The sequence below is a fragment of the Panthera pardus genome, unplaced genomic scaffold, assembly GCF_024362965.1.
Source record: "Panthera pardus isolate Hobbes unplaced genomic scaffold, ASM2436296v1 HiC_scaffold_10, whole genome shotgun sequence".
Lineage (NCBI taxonomy): Eukaryota > Metazoa > Chordata > Mammalia > Carnivora > Felidae > Panthera > Panthera pardus.
The window spans coordinates 96338715-96358962 of NW_026526655.1; the positions used below are offsets into that span (position 1 = coordinate 96338715).

At 41.2% G+C, this 20248-nt stretch overlaps 1 protein-coding gene and 1 pseudogene across 4 annotated transcripts in view; both read left to right on the forward strand.

Moving 5' to 3' along the window:
* The window catches only part of NCKAP5 (NCK associated protein 5), a 959339-nt gene that overhangs the window by 148524 nt on the left and 790567 nt on the right, over window positions 1-20248 (forward strand). The window lies entirely within an intron of this gene.
* Window positions 1916-1992, forward strand: LOC128772725 (U6 spliceosomal RNA; annotated as a pseudogene).

A 20248-nucleotide genomic window follows, 5' to 3' on the forward strand; every position in this document is an offset into this window, starting at 1 on the left:
TCCATCTTCTTCTGTGCTTGTAAACTAGCACTCCTTCTTCTTAGGACTTTGGAGTTAGGCTGGAACTTGCACCATTAGTTACCTTGGTTCTCAGGACTTCAGGTTGGGACTGGGGCTACAGCGCTGGGTGTCCTGGGTTACCAGCTTGCAGACAGAATATCATGGGGCTTCTCAGCCTCTATAATTACAAGTCCATCCCTTATAATAAATCTATATTTATATGTATATTTATATTTACAGAGGGACAAATTCTGACAAATACACAAATGTAGATTTCTACTGTTTTATCTTCAGTTATTTCACCCCTGTTCAGTGACCGGAAGTAATTCCAAAGCAGGGTTCAGCAAACTTTGAAAATCCAGATAGTAAATCTTTTAGGTTTTACAGGCCTATGAGCAGCCACAACTACTCAACTCTGCTGCTGGAGCAGGAAAGCAGCCACAGACAATACGTGAATAAATGGACATGACTTATGTTCCAATGAAACTTTATTTGTGAGGGCAGCAGCCTGGATTCTAAAGGATATTTGTACATGGTAAATAGGAAACTTGAAGGTCTAGTTCACTTTTCCTGGGTGCTGACTTTCTGAGTAGTGACCTGTGTTTACCCTCACGATGCACAATATGCTGAGACAGGCAAAGGAGCAGGTTTAGGAAGTCAAACAATGATATATATACCCAAGTACATGAATTTGGGCAAAGGTAACTATTTTAGAAAGCTCAAAACTCACTGAGACTTTTTCTAAATGCAAAAGAGGGGCATTATTAGTGTTGCTCAGTATAGCCAGTGGCTTGTGAATACTAACCAAGACTGTGTTTTCGTAGTGTTCCTGGCATGCCTGTAGCTTTCTTGACTCTTGGTGCTATGTTTGAGCTACCTCTCACCATAGCAATGCTATACAGAGCACAAATCACTAGGTTGCTAGAGGTTTCCAGCTACTCAAATCCCAGCTACCTGTGACCCCTTCTACTAATGGAAGCCTATGTGAAATATGGTTTACTCAGTGCCTCTCACCACTGGGCAAAGGTCAGCTTGCCCTCCAGGAAGCCTGACCTTTGTGCTCTGATATCAAGATTGTTTGAAATTTTTCAAGTGAGCATCAAGTGGAGGAAGGTCAATAAATAAGAGGGAGGTTTTTATTCCTCAGCTACATTATCCCCCCCAACAGGGCTGTTATCTTAGCTGTCTCCTGGATATCCCAAGAAGAACAGAGACCATGCTCTGGATCCAGGTGTGGGTGGGAAGGTGTGGTGCTGAGGATCCAGCCAAAGCTCATTTTTGGGAAGAAGCAATAGGTGGGGAACAGACTGGCTTTGGCCTGGGTTAGCTACCTTCCCAAAATGTTGTGCTGAATCTTTGACTGCTCCCCTTTGACAGTAGGCAATGGTGGAATGAGAAAAGTGTCAAATGCTTAAGTGAATACCTAATGAATCTGCCTTGCAGCCTAGCTGAGCCTATCATGGTAGGTCAAGAACATGCTGGAGGAATGTCCTGACCAGCTCTCTCCAGCAGCACAGACACCTGGGGGCTATGGATTGATTTGGTGCAAATGGGCTGGGAAAAGACAGGGAGGCTTGGCCAGGTAGGCACAGACCAAAATAACTGGTTGCTAAGGGTCTTAAAGGGGCCCCAGATGAGCAGGAAAATATCAGAACCCACCAAGAACAGTGCTGGGAGGGAGGCTGGAGATATGAGCAATATTGCTGTTGAAAATAATCTGAGTGGAAGGCAGGACAAAGGAGCAGAAACAGAATATACCTAAGCAGTGGACATAGAGTATGTTGGCAGTGGGGACTGGTAAAGTCTACTGGGGTGCCTGGCTGACTCAGTCAGTGGAGCATGTGACTCTCAGGTTGTGAGTTCAAGCCCCACATTGGGTGTAGAGATTACTTAAAGATAAAAAAAAAAAATCTTTGTGCTTGCTTCAGCAACACATATACTAAAAATTGGAGTGATACGGAGAATATTAGCATGGCTCCTGCACAAGGATGATGGTAAAGTCTACCCTCCAAGCCACTTTAGCAGACAGCTTAGCATGTTCAGGCAGTGACCATGCACTGAGTATGAACCAGGATGGCTCTCTTCCCTTGGTGATAATAGCTGAAATTTACTGAGGCTTACTATGTGCCAGGACACTCTGCTCAGTGCTTAAGATGGAAATTGTCATTCACTAATGACGACCCTTAATTATTCCTATTTTATGAATAAAACTTCTGAAACTTAACAGGTTAAGGAACTTCCTCAGGGCTATAGAACTGATGTGTGGTAGACTTGGGATTTCAACTCCGTTGTGGCTGCCTCCAGATCATGCTGTCACTCCACAGGTAGCAGCTCAGAAGCAGTGACTGGGAGTGTATGGCAGTGACTGGGAGCTCCTTGCATTGTGCTTCCAATTGTAAACAGCCCCAGCTTCAACAGGCTAGAAGTATACAGGTATATCAGCACATCTCCCATATCTCTCCCTGCTGATGAGACAGACCAGGCCTGATTTTACTAAAACAGTTGTCAAAGGGTTGGAGGTTGGGAGGGAGATACAAAGAATAAAGAATGCATATGTTGGAACTCAGTCTAGGTCTGACTTCTGGTCTTGTGCCTTTTCTGATTAACCAAGTCTTGGAACCAGCTTCCACAGAGATTAAAGTTTATGATAGTGTTTATATATATAAAATCTCTCTATAATATATCGTATCTATAACTTTGTGTTTTTACCCACCTGGGGACTCATTGTGGTGTATACATGTACTAGATGGAGATATAGAGTGGATTGGGAGTAGAGTAGGGAGGAATTATGGATTACAAGGTGCATCCAAAGTATAGCTGTCACGCAGTATGCAACAGTTTTTATAACTTGAGTGATGAACTGATCACATGGCTGCACATTCTTTTGGGTGAGCCCCTGAGTGATGGGGGTGGGTAGAGTGCCAACATCATTTCCCCTGAGGGAATTCCCCCCAAAATGCCATTTGCTTGCCCACCAGTTGAAATTGATGCCCCCTTCTCTGGTGTTACACAGAGGAATGACTCCCTTCAGTATGGTGATGGCTTACCCTGAATGGCTTCTCTTCCCTTCTTCCTTCCTCTTGTCATTGAAAGTAAGGCAGTCTGTTGCCATAATCCTATATTCCAAAGTTTTTATTAAAATGCCCTTTCCTGAGCTGCTATAATGTTTACCTCTGGTCTTTATCACTGCGTTCAACATTTTGTCACATGCCTGTCTGTCATAAATTGAGGTTTCTCAGTGTATTTGACATTTTGAATGCTGTATTTCTTTGTTGCGAAGTTGAGGGTGTTCTGTGCATTGTAGGATATTAGCAGCACCCCTGGCTTCTATCCACTGGATGCTAATAGCACCTTTCCCCCAACTGTGACAACCAAAACTGTCTCCAGACATTGCCCAGTATCCCCTGGAAAGCAAAATCAGGCCTGACTGAGCTGAATTGTAAGGTCCTAGAGGACATGAGCCCTGTCATACTCACATTTGGGTCCCTCAAGTTGGACACATGAAAAACATGCTGCGCAATGAATGAATGGATGAATGAATGAGTGAATGAATGAGTGAACTCACAAGTTAGTGGCCATTTGTGAACTCAGTACACACTATCAGGAGGTATGGATATGGAGTAAGGGGGCACTACCTGGAGGAGGGAGGCACTGAGCGCTGGATCAAACGTTTGGGAGGGTGGACGACAACCTTTTCAGTTTTACCAAGGATGATTCCAGTGTGTGTATAAAGACTTTTGTTTTACATCAGAGATTTTTAACATGATACCTCGACCGTCTTGAGTTCCAAGGTGCTTGATTGGGCAACTTTATGAAAAGGCTCCAGGGGTTTTGAATTCTCTGAAATGCATTGTATTAAATTTTATATGTATGTGCATATGTACACTTTTTTATAGGGAGGGAGTCCATAGCTATAATCATATTCTCAAAGGTATCTGTGACCCAAGAGTGATTAGGTAGCTTCCTCTGTCATTAGTCTAGCAAGCCTGGTCCATAAGACCTGCACACAGATGGCTGACCTTACCCAGGTCACAAAGCAGGATCTCAGAAACACCTGGCTCCATCACCTGTACTCACCTGCTGCAGTGAGTGCTGTCTGCCTGCTGCAGACATAGACCTATACATACTTGGGGTCTCAGAGATCACTTAATCAAGATAGGAACTGGAAACATTTTGAAAGCCCTTTGTAAATGCTCTGTTATTTATGATAAAATGATACTGCGTTGTAAGAAATAGGTACAAATAAGCAGCGACATTTGCTTGGAGTGTTCTGTGTTTTCTTAGAGCTCAGGGATCTGCTTGTCATTCTCCTGGTGTTTCACCATATTTCAACAATGGGAGTCATCAGATCATACAAGTTTCCATGGCAACTGAGGTTTCTGTATCCTCCTCTGGCAGCCTAAGATTGTTCCCGTGGCAGATTCTCTAGTGTTTTGTCCATAACAAGAGGTAGAGCTTTTATCGATCTCCTTAGAAGCTGGTCTTCCAACCCAGTAGGCGTGTTCTCCCTGACAGGTGCGTGTTTTCCTCTGTAGTGTTCCTAATTGATCAGCACTGGAACTGAGCACCTACTAAGGTCACTTAGCACTGTGAAGTGCTATTTCTTAGCACTCAATTAGAAATGCAAAGCATGATTTCCATTTTACGAAGCTTTACAAAATATAGTCACATATATACAAATCATAGTAATACCAGGAGGTATACAGTGGTGCAAACAAGAGTGATGGGATTTAGGAAGGAGTTTGCTCTTCTGACTGTATTGATCAGAGAGGGCTTTCCCAAGGAGGACAGCTTTATCTCCATCCATGAAATTGGTCCAAATTTAATCTGTGGTGTCCCTGAGGTCCCTAAAGAAGAAGTTTATTGAGAAAACCACAATGTCTTAAAAGAATAGAGTATGACTCAAAGGTGCCTGGCTTATACTTGAGGAATTGCCGAGACCCTAAGAAAGCTCTATTGTGATCCTGAATTATTGTCTTAACTTTCCTCTTGTCCCTCTTGCCATCCCTCCCCCATCCTCTTACCCACGCTTCCTGGTACATCACACAGCTAAATCATTTTGATTTCCTTTCTTCTCATTTTTCAGTGTATGCTATATCAACTGTACATATATATTAGCTGTATTTCAGCAGCCTGTCTCACACTAATTTACCATCCTCTAGTATAGTTCATTATTCTCAATTAATATTTAGTAAGCATCCACAGGGTTCATGGCTGGGAATTAGGCAGCATTTTCACTTCCCTTTCTATTGCCATGTTCTGTTGCCTTGGCTCAGCTTAGCCAGTATTTATGATCTTTCTGCCAGTTTTCTATTCATGTGACAGCCCTCATACTCATCCCAATTTCAATTAATATTTCAAGAGCAAAACCAGGAGCCATTGTATTAAAACGCTTCACTTAACACCAGATGCACTGCCTCAATGCTGTCCCTTTCATGTATTAATTTTGCAATTCTTGCCTAACACGGAATCCCATTTGTCTGGGCTGCTCTCTACAAGCCCAAACAGTGGTTCCTCCTGGTTCCTTTGCATTCCAGGCAGTTCCAGATGTTTCCTCCTCAAAAATTTCAGTTCCTTAACTAGGCTTAATGGATCATAATTGTCCACTTCCGAAGATGCCTCTGAGGTTTGCTTGCCTTCTGTCTTTCAGCACCTTTCTAGTCCTTGTCATAAGCAATTGTCTTCAGCTTGGTAGGTTTCCTAATACAATTAATTCATTGACTGCTCTCATGCACATAGATGCATTGAGGGAAATAAAATCATTTGGTCTGATAAACTCTGGGATCCATCTGTCAGAGCCAGCAGATAAGTAGGTTCTGTTGGCCTTTCTGGGAGGAGGAGCTATTGTCATAGGCCTGCTGTCCCTGGGGATGGCCAGGTCATGAAGGCTGCCATAATCTGGTGTGAGTGGGCACAAGGCTGAGTGCAAAGTGTTTGAAATTACCAGCCAGATGTGGAGGCAGTAGGTAGCTACTCTGAGATCTTGTGGGCCAGGTTTGGAGCTCTGCTGATAGGTCCCTGAGGCACAATATCTGACCTACTTCCTGTTTGGTGAGGTCTAGCAAAGAGGAAGAGAAAGTAGAAGAGAGCCAGATCTAAAGTGGTCAGAATTTTTCATCCTCTTAGGAGGACCTTAGGAACTTTACATAGTTTTTCCTACAAAGACTGCATCAACAATATTATTTCCTTATTTACTGCATCAGTTGAGGTCCTAGGAGGAAACTGATGGCACACTCAAGACAGTTTGTTTGGGGTGCCTGGGTGGCTCAGTCGGTTAAGCGTCCGACTTTGGCTCAGGTCACGATCTCGCGGTCCGTGAGTTCGAGCCCCGCGTCGGGCTCTGGGCTGATGGCTCGGAGCCTGGAGCCTGCTTCCGATTCTGTGTCTCCCTCTCTCTCTGCCCCTCCCCCATTCATGCTCTGTCTCTCTCTGTCTCAATTTATTTTTTAAGTTAATTTACTTTTTAAATTTATTTTGAGAGAGAGGGAGAGAGAGAGCAGGGGAGGGCAGAGAGAGAGAGAGGGAGAGAAAATCTCAAGCAGGCTCCATGCTGTCAGCACAGAGCCAGAGGTGGGGCTTGATCCCATGAACCGTGAGATCATGACCTGAGCCAAAATCAAGAGTCAGACACTTAACCAGCTAGCTGAGTCACCCAGGTGCCCGTGGAGGACAGTTTAATAAAAGGCCTCTTACAAAGGCGGGGCAGGATGTAGGGAACTCAACAGGATAACAGGGCAGGGGAATGACATGACCATACAACTATGTGGCCAGAAGGAGAGAGCCACTTAGTAGCAAGTGTCACCTTAGATAGAGAGATGCAGCCAACCAGTGTTGGCCCAGCAGGGTGGGGATCAGGGCATGAAAAGTCCACTTCCCCACCCACTCTCCAGGGCCTTCTGGCACCTCCCATTTGCTGAACCCACTTGGAAACCAGAGGGAAAGGGGCCTACATAGCATCTTGGGGGCATAGAGCAGGGTAAAGAAGGATAGAAAGTGGATGTTTAGGGGCCAACAGAACACATTCAGCACATTTATCTTATTATAATCTATACCACACCTAGTCTGGAATGGGAAGAAAACACTATCATAAACAAGATTAGGTTACTATTTCTATATTATTAGAAACAGTTTCCTATGAGTTGCTTTTGAGCCCATTTCCTTGGAAGTTGGTAACAACTTGGTTTAACCAGAACAATATGATGTGGTATCTTCACAGCACAAGTTCCACATGGCCAGTGACACTGTCTTGTCTAAGAGGTCCTGATAAAAGTGCCTAGTGCAATGCTGTGGGGTGGCTGGAGTGTCATATAATGGATTGATCATTGCATTAGAACTCCAAGTCTGCATATTTGAACTTGAGGTGAGACCTTCAGTAGATGTGTGGCCTTCAGCAAGTTTCTTAAACTCTCTGAATCTCTGTCTCCTTGATAGTGGGTTTGCCATGAACATAAGAGAAACAAAGACTCAGAAAGTTGTCTTGGAGATTGTAGGACTCTATGCCAATGAAACGTATCATATTATAGCCATGATGGCTTTCCTCACTGCTAACTTTCAGCCTCTCAAAACCATAAGCAGCAGGGTCAGCTTCAGGAAAAGCACATACGAAGAGCCTACTGTGTGTAGGGCACTCGTTTTAGAGGCTGCAGAGGAAATAGATGCCACGTAATGTAGTAGAAAGAGCTTGGGCTGTTAGAATCAAGGGAAGGGGTTCAAATGGAGCACACAACATAGTGCTCGGCGTGTTACCTCCTCCTCCTCCCTGAAAATATGTGGAGCCAGCTGACGTTGCAACTCCAGATGGCAGTTTTCTTTGTCTGCAGATGGAAAGAGACATTCAGAAAAGACTTTTTTCTAAATGTTTGATTTGCGTATATTCATATATGATGTTTAAAAACCGAATGGCATATCCATGATGTGACCAGCCAGAAATGTTCCCCAGGTGTTAGCTACAGGTTGTATCAGACAAGACCTTGGATTCCTTTCTTCTGAGGCCAACTGCCTCAGTAGTCCCCTGTTAATGAGCTGTACTCCAGACCTTCTTATATGGAGCATTATATTTTTCTGGAACTTTTGGCCTACTTCTCTCACCCTTGAAGCTCAGCCAGTGTCTATTTATAACAGGCAATTTTATTCCAAAGGCTTGCAGAAGTGCCCATAGCCTTATAAACAAGTGTACAATGACTCCCTGTGCACAGGGTCCTGCTGGGTCCTCGGCCCCAGGCCCTCTGCCCCTGATAGAATCAGGCTGGAGACTGAGCTACAGAGCCGAGCTCTCTTTTGTTTGTCTTATGCCTTCAATTGCTTCGAGCTGTGCCAACTCGGAGCAGTGGGAGACTTGATTTGGAGAAGGGGCTGAAGATCATTTCCCATGTGACTCTCTCTCTTTACTTCGAAGGGGGCAAAACAGACTTAGAGAGTTCGAAGCAGGAAAGATTTTCCGCTACATAAAGAGAACGCAAGAGGAAACAGGGTCCCAGTGGCCTCTTGCCAGGCCCCAGGAATGCGCCAGCCCTGGGAATTGGCCCCTGGCCAGCCTCCTCAGAGGCTGCTGACTTGGGAAAACTGGCTCTCTGGCCGCTGCCAAGAATGCAGACAATGGTCTTTTGGTTATTTCACTTTTGAAAGTTAGTCTTTTGTTTTATTATCACCAAAGGTAACATTTATTGGGCACCTATGTATGCATGCCAAAAGATAAAATGCATGATTGGAAGTCAGTGTAACTTAAACCGAGCAGAAACACCAGGGTCCTCATATAATATTTTAGGACCTGCTTCTAATTAGGGCCTAATCCTCTACTCGGGTATGTTGGTACCTTGGATGTGAGCACTGACTGGTACTGAGATTCTAGAATTAAAATTAGTTTTTAAATGCTAAACTGAGCTGCATTATGTCCCTTGAAAGGGCTGACATGAAGCTTATCCGATTGTCATTTGGTTGAGAAAGGACTTTGAGAAAATGAAGCACAGGACCACTGGGTTCTGAGGAGGGAAAGAGACCACGATCCAGCCATTGATTGGGGATACTGGATTCTGGGGATGGAAGGAGGAGGGACCAGTACACATTCCCCTCAGTGTGTGATCATTTAGTATGGAATGATGATGATGGTGTTAGTGAGTAATCAGATGACTTTAAATCATTCCATATGGATTTTCATTTTCATCTGACTTGGTGCTATTGATAATAATAATTATAGGCAATAACATATTTATTATATCCTGGGTGCTGGACTTAAATATTTTATTTGTATTAGTTCATTTAATTTTCACAACAACTCTACAGGGAGATACTATAGCATCCCCTTATAGAGATGAAGAAACTGAGGCTAAAAATGAAATAACTTGTCCAAGATCACATGACTAGGAAACTCCGAGGTCTATCTTACCACAGCACTCATGCTGCTAATACCTGTACCATCTAGGTGTACCTTAAGCACATTTCAAAGTTGAGGGGAGCATGCCTCTCTGTGCTTTGATCAGTGAGCTTTCTGGCTTCCCCTTCCTCTGGTGTTGGGGTTGGCTTCTTTCTGAATGCCATCTCAGTGCCATAGATTCAATGACACTTTTTATGGTGGCTCTCCTCTGTAGTAGTTTCCCTGGAGCTTTTTACTCAGATAACAGTCTGGCCTCCCTTGTGTGTAGAAACTTTCCTGTGTGCTGTGACGAGAGCTTCTACTAGTGTTCCGAGCAGTGCAAGAATGGGGAAAGCTTCTCTGAAGAAGTGCCTGGAAGAGGTGCAGGCCCTGAGGCCCTCATACCTCATTTTAAGAAAGTTCTATATATGTGAATCCAGGTTTATACAAAAGATGCATCCGTGGTTGCTTTTCATCTTTCCAAAGAAATTCCTGACATAACAAAGGACTCCCCAGAAGATTTTTTTTAAAATAGGCCTTAATGCATTTTAAATTGAATTGAATTTTCAAAATTCAATTTGTGGTGGTAGTTTCCCATGGAGCTAAATGTCCAACATCAGACCTTTTTTTTTTTTTCCCCTCTGTGATGGAAAACAGATCACAGATGATATTTTGGGTTGAAATGCTTTCCCCAGGAGCCCTTGAAAAGCCTGGAGTGTGTGTCATCGTGTAAGGACGGAGTTTTTACTCGGGACGAAGAGCAAAGTCATAACCAGGAATCCCAGATTTTGATTCCTCCCTGGAGGTGTCTATCTTACTCTGAGCTCTGGTGGGGATGGTCAGCAGTGTGCTGTATAATAAAGAATGGTTGGTATCCTACATTTAATCCAGAGTGACTCCGTTATCTTCAGACTCTTCCTCTAATCTCTGAAGGACTTCTGGCATGTGACTCTACAAAAGTTCTTCCACTGTTGCAATTTATATCCGTTAAATGTTTACTTTTACACATACCATGGAACCCAATCTTCTGGAGAGATGAAAGAGAAAGAAGAAAGATGGAAAATTAACTTAGACACAGATTATTGGCCATTGGTGATGTGCCAGGAACTGCACAGATCCATCATACATATTTTGATTCTTTCTTTCAACATAACATATCTTTTTTGTGGTTGGTTCTTCACAGAATTCTATGGTGACCAAGACAACTGTTGTCCTTCTCTCATAGAGTTGATATGCATCTAATTCTTCCGGCAACCTGTGATGCATGTAGCATAATTCCTGTTTCCGAGATGTGGAAACTGAGGCTCTAAAAGCTTAAATAGCTTGCTTAAAATCACCTAAGTTAGCAAGAGTGGGCACCGAGTTTCTGAACCAGAACCAAGTCTGACCAAAGTCACCACAGGCCAGTTTCTTAGTTATTCTATACTCTGTACTATTTGGAATACTCAATTAAGGATCAGATCTGTACTTCTTGGTTAATGAAATCCTGTCTGGAAGTAACAATGACAAAACCTTACCTGGGTGGCTCAGTTAGTTAAGGGTCCACCTTCAGCTTGAGTCATGGGCTCATGTTTCATGAGTTTGAGCCCTGCATCAGGCTCTGTGCTGACAGCTCAGAGCCTGGAGCCTGTTTGGATTCTGTGTTTCCCTCTCTCTCTGCCCCTCCCCCGTTTGCTTGTGCTCTCACCCTCGATCTCTCTGTCTCTGTCTCTGTCTCTCTCAAAAATAAATAAACATTAAAAAACATTTTAACAAAAAAAATGAGTTAAATAAAAGGAGTCTTAGTCTTGCAGGAGCAGGAAGAACATTTATCCTTTTTCCTATGTGATTACCAGATCCCAGGGGAAAATTGGAAAAAAGCAAATGCAGTGGTTATTATGAAGGCACAGCCATTCAAGTCACACATGTAGTGTTCAAAGTCCTCTGCTCAGAGAGGATCCAGCTCAAGATTATTGCTGCTGTTGATAAGCATGTTGCTGCAGGGATCCTTTAGAAAGGAAAATGAAACCAGCTAACAGAAAGGACACACAGCTCCTAGCATTATAAAATAAGACCAGCTCTGCTACTGATTAGCTGTGTGCCCTCCTCAACCCTTTACATTTTGCTGAGCCTCTATTTTCTCCTCTACTTATAAGGTATCATGTGGCACAAGAGCAAAAAAGAGAGAGAGAGAGAGAGAGAGAGAGAGAGAGAGAGAGAGAGAAAAGTTAAACTCCAGTACCAGGGAGAAATGTGATGAAGTAAGAACTAGGAAATGGAACAGGGATTTTAACTTGTCCATAGTCTACCATAGTTTAGCCCAGCAGAGGGGAGCTTTGAGAGATGGTCCATGAATGGCTGGGAAAAAGGAAAACATGAATGATAACAGTCACTCTAATAAAGAGAAAACAAAGTGTCATTGCTGGAGGCACTGGCTTTGTTCCTTTTATGTGTCCCTGCAGCCACTAAGTAAAGCTTTATCCTGGCAAGTACTATAAGTGATCCATACACTCTCTTAATTAAATAACCAAAGATGGCACGTTCCTGAGAGCTGGAGGTGCTCAACCACTCTCAAGAGGCCCAGGAAGCAGGCTCACTCATTTGTACACAGTGGAAGATCTTTCCTGAAGCCTGCCACTGTCCAGAGCAAGGAAAAGGCACCACATCCCTCCACAGGGAGATTTTTCATTTCTCAGACACACCTGGAAGTTCACCATCCATTCTTCCACTTATCAAATTTTCATTGAGCACCTTATGTCTGAGGCTCTGTGCTCCTATTAAAATCTTTAAAAAATATAGCTATATTAAAAATTCAGCATTTTTTCTCTGAATTTCTGCAATGCTTCCTTCAGAACTCTGGTGGTGAGAGAGCCCCAGTGGGGAGCCACACAGATGGAAGTCATAGAAGCTTAAAGCACGCGCTTGAGGAGTTGGGTTCAGGAAGCTTTCCTCCCTTTGGCTGTGTATGAATACCAATAATATAACCTCTGTATATGACAGAAAGAGGAATGAAGGTAGAAAACTGAGTCAGTCTTGAGACTGGAGTAACTCTCTACAGTCAGGCAAGGACACAACTCCCTTCCAACACGTGGATCCAATTTCTTCTTTGCTCACTCAGCCCTCAGAAAGCAGCTAGCATTTATGTGATGTTCCAGAATGAAACAGAGCAGTGGCCCATAATATACCTTTGGAGGAGGCTTTGCAAAAGCTACCGAAATGGTAGATCACAAACTAAGCATTGTATTTTCTGCTTATTTCCCAAACTATATAAATACAGCACATTCGGGAAAAGGTGCCTGTAAACTAGATGAAGCTATGTGCACATGGACTGACAGAGCCGTCATGGAGTTTTGAGATGTGGGGGAAACCCGAGGCCAGACACCAAAGCAGTGGCCATTCAGTTGTGACAAGTACATGATGTGAAAAAAAAATGTAGGGAGACTTGATGCTTTCATGAAGCAAAGACTGCTTGTCCAGTATTGTTAATACCCCTTCCTTATTGAATTTTGTGGTTTCTGATCTTGTCACATGGTTCAGATATTCCCAGGGGGACTGGAAAAGTGTCAGATGTAACATGGTGGTATTTCTTGAAACTAATTATCTGAGAGAATTCATGGAAAATTGAATGGACTAAGGTTTCACACTTGAATAAGACTCACCATCATCCATGACAACGTACAAATAGATCCATTAGAAAAGTTAATAACTTTGCTATTGTTAATAGTAACTAGTTTAGATCTGACTATCAGGAGTAATCAAATCAATATTTCTGTGTCCATCATCTTTGTATACACACCTAATGAACAGACTAAATAAATGAATAAACAACTTTAATTCTGAGTATACAACTAAAATGCTTGAGCTCTCTATTCATGCTCTATACAAGAAAAAAAATTCATTAGTAAGTTAAATTATATTTGTGGAAATCTCAGTCAAAAATGTGTCTGTGGAATCTAAATTCTAGTACTTATTTTCAGGGGAAAACTTCTAAGGAAATAATCTTTATATCTTAGTCATTGAGTTCCTTAGATGGAATCGAAAAGAGTTAATCAAAGACTCCCTTCTATAATTACACTTAGATAGGTAGATTCATTGTATTGGTTTTTGAGTCTGGGAACTCATTTTGATCTCAAGCTTCTATAGGAAAAGATATTTATAGTTCTCATTGCCATGTCCCCAACATAATGCAGTGTCCAGCACATAGTAGGTCTCAGTAAATGCCTAGGGAGTGAATTGCTGAGTGGCTATGGGCTCCACACTCTGGTCCCAGCTTTTTCACTAACTGGATGAGACACTCTGGACAATTCTCCTTTCCCTTCCAAGCTTCAGCTTCACTGGCTTGTCTTTGTGATAACAGGTTGGGTCCCCAGTGACTTGTCAAGTTCCTTAGAGCTCAATGACTCTATGATAGCAAGTGTCTTGTACAATGTGAGAGATACCAAAGAAAGGAGAAAAGAAGATTTCAGTTATCAGTGTGTTCCCAGCAAAAGATGGGTTTCAGTGACTGAGCAAGAATAATGGGCCTCTCCTCTGTGTTGCATTTAAATAAGTGATAAAGGTGGAAATTTCTAATGATGGGACTGTAGGCATCAGTGAGCAGAGAAGAGAGAAATATTATAGGGAAAGAAATTTATGTCACAAATATATCACCATTATAAGAACCCTAAGGTTCACTTCTGAGGGAAATTTAATATTAGATAATTTATACTATCTAAGAATTAGTTATTTGCTTAAATTCCTTTCAAATGTTTCAAGATAGACCTTTTAAAAGTCAGTTTGTAATCCCAGTTTAATGTTTGGTTTTCCCATTTTGCCCAAAGCCACCCTATAAACTTTTCTTTTTCTACTTTTTAAATTTTAGTTGATACACAATGTTGCATTGTTTCTGGTGTACAACATAGTGAATTGACAAATCTGTTATGCTATGCTGATCCCAAGTGTAGCTGCCATCTGTCAGCATACGACACTATTACAAACCATTGACTACATTCCCCAGGCTCTACCTTTCATCCTCATGACTTATTCATTCTCTAACTGGAAGATATTCTCTAACTTATTCATTCCCCTTCACCCATTTTGCTCATCTCCCCATCCCCCTTTCCTCTGGCAACCATTAGTGTGTTCTCTGTATTTATGGATCCATTTCTGGTTTTTGTTTGTTTATTCATTTGGTTTTTTTTCCCTTAGATTCTACATATAAGTGAAATCATATGATATTTGTCTTTGTCTATCTGACTTATTTCAGTTAACATAATACCTTCTAGGTCCATCTGTGTTGTTGCAAATGACAAGACTTCATTCTTTTTTTATGACTGAGTAATTTTCCATTGTATATCCATACCATATCTTCTTTGTCCATTCATCTATCGATGGACACCCTGTTACCTTTAAAATCAATTTAAGGATCCTGTTTTGCCAAGGGCATTATTGGCTCATCCAGGTGTGGCCCTTCCATTTGACACTCTGATATTTGAGATAAATTATTGCTGTGTCTGGTTTGCAGAACTTCTACTCAAGTTGTACCTCAGAACTCTTTTGCTTTCCAAAATTCTGCAGAAAGACATGTGTCAATGGAGCAGTGTCTCCAATCTGATAAATATGCTTGAGTTGTAAATTACAAGGAAAAGCCTTGCCAAAAGTCACACTTTTGTGAACTTCAGAGGGGTTGAATAAATGGTAAGACCTCACTCATTTGGAAGATTTGGAGTACAGTGACTACCCTATTGAATATTTTTTAATATATTCTTTTTAAGATTTATTTATTTTTGAGAGACAGAGCACAAGCAGGGAAGGGGCAGAGAGAGAGGGGGACAGAAGATCTGAAGCGGGCTCTACGCTAACAGGAATGAGCCAGACGTGGGGCTCAAACTCATGAACCATGAGATCATGACCCCATCGAAAGTCAGACGCTCAACCCGCTGAGCCACCCAGGTTCCCCAAGTGAGTATTTTCTTTTTTTTTTAAAAGGACGAAGCTTAAGTCTTTCCAAATTTAAATTATAGTTGAATTAATAGCAAATAGAATTTTCCTCTGTCTGCTTTGAAAAATGAATTATCTCTGTATTTAAGAGTCTGGGGTTTTTTTTGTTTGTTTGTTTGTTTCTCTTTTTCTCTTTGTTCATTTGTTTTTCTTAAATGCCACATTTGAGTGAAAGCATATGGTTTGTCTTTCTCTGACTTTTTTCACTTAAGTAAGTGATTGCCAGAGGGGAGGTGGGTGGGGGATGGGTGAAATAGGTGAAGAGGATTAAGGGTGCCCTTACCTTGATACACACTGAGAAGCATATAGAATTCTTGAATCATCCGATCATATCTACTTGAATGTAATATAACTTCATGTTAATTACACTTGAATAAAAATAAATAGAACAAAAAATAAATCAATGATCTATGGTTGGCATTGCTTTTCAAATCTAAAATCAGACCTCCGAGTTGTTAAAAGCAGTCTGTGTCCTTTTCATAAAATTCTGTGTTTTTTGCTACAAGATGACTTACACTCTGAAGATTTCAGATTGAATAATTATACACTTCCAGGTAATGAAGTCCAGACTTATAAATGTTTAAAGTATATGCTCTTCTAAATGCTTGTGAATGATGAGAGAAACTCTTTGAAAAAATAGTATTGCATCAGAAACAAATTGGGATCCATTCTTTACCTGTGAAAATCAAGGGATCTGCAATAACACGTGGCTTGTATGTCACTTTTCCTTGGCCATGAGTCATGGGTTGGTTTTTGTGGTTTTTGATGACGTAGCAAGATGTGTCCACCTGGCATGGATTTTTATCACCTAACTTTCTAAAAATGTCTGATTCCATCTAGCTTGTGCATTTTTAGAACCCAGAGATGATTGACTTAAGTCAAAGGACTTGAGTATTTCCTTCTCTTGTGATAGTAGTTTAAACTTGCAAATAAGCTTTGTGAATTAAATATTTATATCACATCCAGATAATAGAAAATTAACCAGACTTTTTTTTTCCCAGTTAAAGTCTGGTTAATTTTACCAATTTGGTACTGGGTTTCAAACCAAAAATAGATAATAATTCTTTGATATAAGTCCCTAAGTGACTTTGGTCAATCTGCCTCACATTTGCAAACAAGAAGATAAAGCTAGTGACATCTGGCAGCCCCAATCTAGTAACTGAAATATTACCCATAACTTCCAAGTTAGTCTTGCAGAGCCTACTTCTCCCCATGCAAAGAAAACAATCTTGGGTTGGAAACCTGTATTAGAATTCAAATAATATTGTCAGCCAGCAGGTTCCTTGAATCAGGAGGTCACTGGCCTGGGTGTGCCCGCTAACTTTCAGAGTGGACTGGGTTATTCTTGGAACCATAAACAAATTTATCTATGGAAGCTGAGATAATGACCTATCATAGCTTATGAGATAATCATGTCAAGCTTTAGGATATGAGTTTAATGACCTTTTGGACAAAGAGTACAAACTCCTTCACCTTCTCTAGACCTTCAGGTCAGCATAGCTGAATGCAAGACATAGGGTAAAATCACTTCCTTCTTCTCTTACAGGATGTCTTTGCTGTTTTTGTCATTTTCTTTTTGGTCCTTTATTTATAAATAAATACCCTTTACTAGTTGTTCCATCTCTTACCTCTGCCTCACCTTTCCCTCACACATATTATGCTTCATTACATGTAAATGTAAATACAGACGTCCCCCTTACCTGTGTTTTAGCATTTCTTGGTCAACTGTGTTCTGGAAGCAGATGCTCTTCCTCCTTACATATCATCATCATCAGATAGTTGATAGCAGCCTCATGCTACGTCACAACACCTACATCATTCACCTGCTTTATCTCATCATGTAGGCATTTAATCATCTCATATCATCACAAGAAGCATGAGCGCAGAACAATAAGGCATTTTAAGAGAGAGACCATATTCAAATAACTTTTACTACAGTGTATTTTAATTGTTCTATTTTATTATTATTAGTTGTTAATCTCTCTCTGTGCCTAATTTATAAATTAAGCTTTATTATAGGTATGTATGTATAGGAAATAACATGGTATATATAGGATTCAGTACTCTCCACTGGTTCAGGTATTCACAGTGGGTCTGGGACTGTATCCGCCATGGATAAGAGGGGACTACTCTATCCTGAAAGGAATCCATGAACTTGTCTGGAGCCCCAACGCAGACAATTTGCTTACCAAAAATATGTTTCTCTTCCCGTCCCTTTCAAAATATGAAACTCTACCACTAGCTTTTCTGAATGTCAGGCACAGCTCTCAAATGCTGGGTGTTTACAAAAACAACCTCAAATTTGTGGCATATGTTGCTTATGGACTTTTTCTTTTCTTGACAAAAACCTAAATTGTGAAAACCTGGCATGAAATTTCAAAGACACCATCCCTATGAGAAGCTATGAGATCAGAGAAATGGAAAGTTTTCAGGCCAGAAGGAGTCTTAGATATCTGAATAGATATTAAGCATAAACATAGCTCTGCAGATTGAATTTGCTAATTTTGAACATTCTGGTGTTTGTGTTACCTGAGGGTCTTTGTATCTCTCTGGGAACACAGAGATAAAATCCCCCGTGGTTACTTCTCTATTATTTACCAGAGACAAAAACGTGTATCTGAGCATAATTAGCTCAGCTTTGAACTTCTTGTTTGCTTTCTTCCCTGTTAGTCACAGTCATATATAAAATTTGGAAATGCCAAAGTTGCCCAGGGAACAAACAAATCTTTTGGAAGTCTAAACAACATTCCACGTGGTTCTCCATGCTCAGAAACAGCCGCAGCAGGTCTGCTGCTGTTTGAAGCAGCCTCTTTTTATACAGGGAGAGTAGAGTGTTCTATATGACCAGGTGATCAGTAAGAACCATGGAAGGAGTGTCTAGGAAAGTGAAGAGAGACAGTTCCTCTGTTAGTGCTCTGTCACCTCCCGGTGTTCTTCCTGATGGATGCTCTATGCCAGGGGTTTAGGCTGAGAAACTCTATTCGTGTGCACCTTATTCAGACCATTCAGAGCTCGCCCATGACTGCAGCTTGCATGCCAAATTCTTAGGCAGGAAGCCATAGCAACCTGTTTAATACCAATGTTCAAAACAGTCTCCTTGTAATTAAAGCAGTATTAAGAAAACAGAACCTCTGCCTCATTTTGGCCAGAACTCAAAGATGATAGGCTGTGTTGTACTAGGGCTTTTTCTTTTCTCTTAAATCAAATTTTGACAGTCCTTTATCCTCGAATATAGATGAAGCACATCTGATATTTGGAAAATGAATGTGTGGCATCACATTTTCTATGCTAATCTTCTAAAATTGGCAATTGCCTTAGCTCCGTTATATGTTCTATAACCCTATCAATCTGTATCGTGCTCGGTTTCCATGGGAATAAGCTTGGCACATTCATTCAGCTCAGGATCAGAATTAATTCAGGAGGCTGTGGTTGTCCTGACACTCAGTGCTAAATGATTCTCCTGATAATTAGAAATATAATCTGTGTTGTTTTATTAGACAAACATTTTCCTGGGTTTTTGTTTGTTGTTTGTTTTTCAGATGCCTAATCTTACTGTGTTTACTTTCTGCAAGAAGTAGTTCTTTGCAAAGACAATTGGAAATTCTTTTGTTTTTTAACTTATTCAAACTCATCATAAGAACCTTGATATTTTCCCCTTCTCATAAACTGGTCAAATTTTTCCAAATAGGTGCAGAGTTGTAATCGTAATGCAGCAATTCTCCAATTTGAGACTCCAGCAAAATCCTGTAGAAGGCTCATTAAAACACAGGTGACCGCTCCCATCCCCAGAGTTTCAGATTCTGCAGGTCTGGGTGGGGCCATTAATTTGCATTTCTAACAAGTTCCCAGGTGATGCTGCTGCTGCTGCTGCTGGGCCCCACACCTTGAGAACCACAAGCTTTGTAAAAAGAGACACAAAGCTCAGAAAGCATTTTTTGGGTATTTGCTCTGTGCTTAGTTAGCACTGTCCTAAATTTCATCAGATGGTTCTACTTTCTCGATTATGTGTAAGTTACATGCAAAAGCAAGGTTGTGTAAGTAGTCTAAGGAGTCAAGGAAAGAGAGGTGAGATGGGCTGGAGGGCTCATGGTGGGTTTGGGAGAAGATATTGGGCTGTGGCTGGCCACAAAGCATGTGAAAATGAAATTTTCATAAAGCATGTAATCTTCAGTCAGAAATTAACAGGTAGGCCAGACTTGGGTTTAAGACGTGCCCCATGTGTCACCCACAAGGTCACCCTTTTTCCAGATGAGCAAGATGTCCTCTTCTACAAGGCTTCCTTCTGCTGTAATTAATCAGGGATTAGACAAGCATGGCTTTGTTAGGTGAGTAATGTCAGCTTGTCTATAAATAATATCACAGAATTAAACTTGTTTGCTAATGTCATTTCCAAAAGCAGTTTGTTAGATATATTTGACTGAAATCCTGGTTAAAAAAACATTCTGGAGCCTTGAATATTGTTAGATTTTGTACACACTCCTGGTTTTAATGAATTTCTGAATAAACAAATGATCTGTCAAAGCAAGTGGGTTATTTAACTTAGATCTTGAGACATCATGACGTTATACGAGGCAGGCATAAAATTTTGCCTGAGAGTAATCAGCAAGGAAATGCTTTACTGTTTGTTTATTTTAAATGTTATGTTTAGCTGGTAACTCTACCTTGGTCTACTATTTATACTACCCAGATGAGTTGGTGGATTTATTCCTAGGTATAATTCATTGAGGCCCAACCTTCCCTCTCCATGCCCATGCCTCTGGATTGAATCCTTCTGCATCATCCTGTTATTTAGTAGTTGGGAAGTCTTTCTATGCACAGATAACTATAGCCCTTCAGAAATAGGCTTTCATGAAATAGCAGTTAGAATAACTAATAGAGCTGCCCTGTCCCTGGACTTGACAAATGTCAGATGAGTCTAAACTGTAATTGTTCTTGGCAGGT